Below are 3,634 nucleotides of genomic sequence, written 5' to 3' on the forward strand. Positions count from 1 at the left end.
GCAACAAACGCTCTGCTTAACTGACAGTCGGAGCCATTTCTCAGCTTGGGCAGTGCAGACATGGAGTTGGGCCTTGGAAGGTAGGAAGCAGTCTTTTACAAAAAGGTGATTGGAGGGTTGAGGGAGGTGGTTCAGAAAGAAGGATCAGCATGGACCTGGGGTTGAACATGCAAGTGTTTCTAGATGCCTCAGGGCAGGGGATAGTGTGGGGGACACAGGCAGAATGGGTGGGGGCACCTGAGGAGCTATGAAGGTCAAGGGTCTGATCTGATGGTCGTAAAGATCCATCTGAGGCCCTGGTGGGGCAGCTCAGTTGGTTAGAGCATCCTCCTGATATGCCAAGGTTGTGGGTTCATCCCCAGTCAGGGCACATGCAAGAATCAGCCAATGAATGCATAAACCAGTGGAACGACAAATCAGTGTTTCCCTCTCTCCCTTCCTCTCTCTAAAAATAATAATAAGATCCCACTGTGTAGCGGTCAAGCGGAAAGAAGTTAACTAGAAGAGGATGCTCTGCCGGGAGAAGGCGTGAGCCTGCACACAGGCCGCGTCAGAACAAAGTCTTGCACGCAAGACTTATTGTTCCGAGGCAGAACTTTCCTTGAGGTGATAAATAGTCCATGAGAACATGGAAAGCCAGGGAGGGTGTACTGCTGTCGGTGGAAATAGTCTTTGTATAACATAGGAAATTAATAGTGTAATGTATAACTTAGCTTTGATGATTTCATAAAGCATGTTTGTGAATCATTGTTACTTGCTGTGCTCCATTGTTATTTGCTGTGCTCCATTGTTATTTGTTGTGCTCACCCCCAATAAAAGCCAGAAGGGATCAGAGGGTCTTTGCTACACGCCTGAGCGAGCGGTAGCCCTCTGGTCTACTTCATCCTACACGCCAAGCTTGCCTCAGTGTCTCCGTTCACAAAGAACATCAACACCACTGAGACCACCTGTGGGGTGGTTGGAGTGGGATGAGCAATAGAGCTCCCTTGGGCTCCTGGGCCCCCAGGTTTGCCTACACATGGGACAGGCCAGAGTGAGGGAGGGGAGGCTGTGCACACCTTGGAGTATGTAGATAACTACCTGGCTCCCTCTGGTGTAACAAAATTGCTGAGTCAAGAGATAAGCCCATTTAAAAGAGGAATGGCATAGTACCCCAGCATTCAAGATTCCTTCTTTTATTCTTTACTAGAGGCCCAGTGCACAAAAATTTGTGCACTCGGCGGGGGGGGGGGGGGGGGGGGCGGGGGGGGAGGGAGGAGTCCCTCAGCCTGGCCTGTGCTCTCTTGCAGTCTGAGACCCCTCGGGGAATGACAACCTGCTGGCTTAGTCCCGCTCCCCGGGGAATTGGGCCTAGGCTGGCAATCAGACATCCCTCTGGCAGCCTGGGAGCCCTCGGGGGATGTCCACTTGCCTGCGGAGAGCAGGCCTAAGCTGCAGTTGGACATCCTTAGTGCTGCTGAGGAGGTGGAAAAGGCTCCCACCACCACCGCTGTAGTGGCAGCCATCAGCCTGGCTTCTGGCTGAGCAGAGCTCCCCCTGTGGGAGCGCACTGACCACCAGGGGGCAGCACCTGCATTGAGCGTCTGCCCCCTGGTGGTCAGTGTGTGTCATAGTGACCAGTCATTCCCAGTTGTTCTGCTGTTAGGGTCAATTTGCATATTACCCTTTTATTATATAGGATAGAGGCCTGTTGCACGGGTGGGGGCCAGCTGGTTTGCCCTGAAGGGTGTCCCGGATCAGGGTAGGGGTCCCGCTGGGGTGCCTGTCCAGCCTGGGTGAGGAGCTGATGGGTGTTTGCAGGCTGGTCACACCCCCTTCATGGTGGGGGTCCCCACTGGGGTGCCTGGCCAGCCTGGGTGAGGGGCTGATGGCTGTTTGCAGCTGGTCACACCCCCTTCATGGTGGGGGTCCCCACTGGGGTGCCTGGCCAGCCTGGGTGAGGAGCTGATGGGTGTTTGCAGGCTGCTCAGACCCCCTTCATGGTGAGGGTCCCCACTGGGGTGCCTGGCCAGCCTGGGTGAGGGGCTGATGGCTGTTTGCAGCTGGTCACACCCCCTTCAGGGTGGGGGTCCCCACTGGGGTGCCTGGCCAGCCTGGGTGAGGGGCTGATGGCTGTTTGCAGGCTGGTCAAGTCCCCCCCAGTGAGGACCCTCACCCCATGGAGGTTTGGCCAGCCTGGGTGAGGGGCTGAGGGCCGTTTTCAGGCTGGCCAAGCCCCCCAGCGACGGAAGCTCCCAGCCTCTCCTTTTTTTCTTTTTTTTTTATTCTGGGATTTATTTACCTTCTATAATTGAAACTTTGTTGCCTTCAGTGGAGCTCAGAGCCCCGTGGCAGGCGGGAAGCTTGGCTTCCTGCTTGCTCCAGCTCCGTAGCCACGGCCGGCTGAACGCAGGTATCTGGGGTTTATTTACCTTCTATAATTGAAACTTTGTTGCTTTCAGTGGAGCTCAGAGCCAACTGGGAAGCTTGGCTTCCTCCATCACTGGAGCAACCAAGCCTCCTGCTCGCTCCAGCTCTGTGGCTGCCGGCCGCCATCTTGGTTGGGTTAATTTGCATATAGTCGCTCTGATTGGCTGGTGGGCATGGCTTAAGGCGTAGCGAAGGTACAGTCAATTTGCATGTTTGTCTTTTATTAGTGTAGATTTTTGTTAATCCTCGCTGGAGAATATTTTTTCCATTGATTTTTAGAAAAAGTGGAAAGGAGAGGGGTGGGGAGAGAGAGAGAAACATAGATTGGTTGCCTCCCACATGCGGCCGGGAATGGAACCTGCAATCCAGGTATACGCCCTTGACCTGGAATCAAACCCAAGACCCTTCCATCTGAGGGTCACCAGCCAGGGCCCCAACTGCTTCTTGCTGCAAGCAATTGTGATATTTCCCTCTGGGCCTACCACCTGACACTCCCAAAATGAGGGCAAATAGGCAGGCCCTTCCCAGTGGGACAGAACCACTCTAGGGGCAGTGGGTGGGAGCACTCTAGGGCAGGGGGTGGGAGCACTCTAGGGGCAGTGGGTGGGAGCACTCTAGGGGCAGGGGGTGGGAGCACTCTAGGGGCAGGGGGTCGGAGCACTCTAGGGGCAGGGGTTGGGAGCACTCTAGGGGCAGGGGGTGGGAGCACTCTAGGGGCAGGGGTTGGGAGCATTCTAGGGGCAGTGGGTGGGAGCACTCTAGGGGCAGGGGGTGGGAGCACTCTAGGGGCAGGGGGTGGAAGCACTCTAGGGGCAGTGGGTGGGAGCACTCTAGGAGCAGGGGGTGGGAGCACTCTAGGGGCAGGGGGTGGGAGCACTCTAGGGGCAGGGGTTGGGAGCACTCTAGGGGCAGGGGTTGGGAGCACTCTAGGGGCAGTGGGTGGGAGCACTCTAGGAGCAGGGGGTGGGAGCACTCTAGGGGCAGGGGGTGGGAGCACTCTAGGGGCAGGGGTTGGGAGCATTCTAGGGGCAGTGGGTGGGAGCACTCTAGGGGCAGGGGGTGGGAGCACTCTAGGGGCAGGGGGTGGGAGCACTCTAGGGGTAGGCGGTGGGAGCACTCTAGGGCAGTGGGTGGGAGCACTCTAGGGGCAGTGGGTGGGAGCATTCTAGGGGCAAGCTCCAAAAGACCTCCCAAGGCCTCAGTGGCCCAGCTGCTCACCACTGTC

The sequence above is a fragment of the Myotis myotis genome, unplaced genomic scaffold, assembly GCF_014108235.1.
Source record: "Myotis myotis isolate mMyoMyo1 unplaced genomic scaffold, mMyoMyo1.p scaffold_m19_p_6, whole genome shotgun sequence".
Taxonomy (NCBI): Eukaryota; Metazoa; Chordata; class Mammalia; order Chiroptera; family Vespertilionidae; genus Myotis; species Myotis myotis.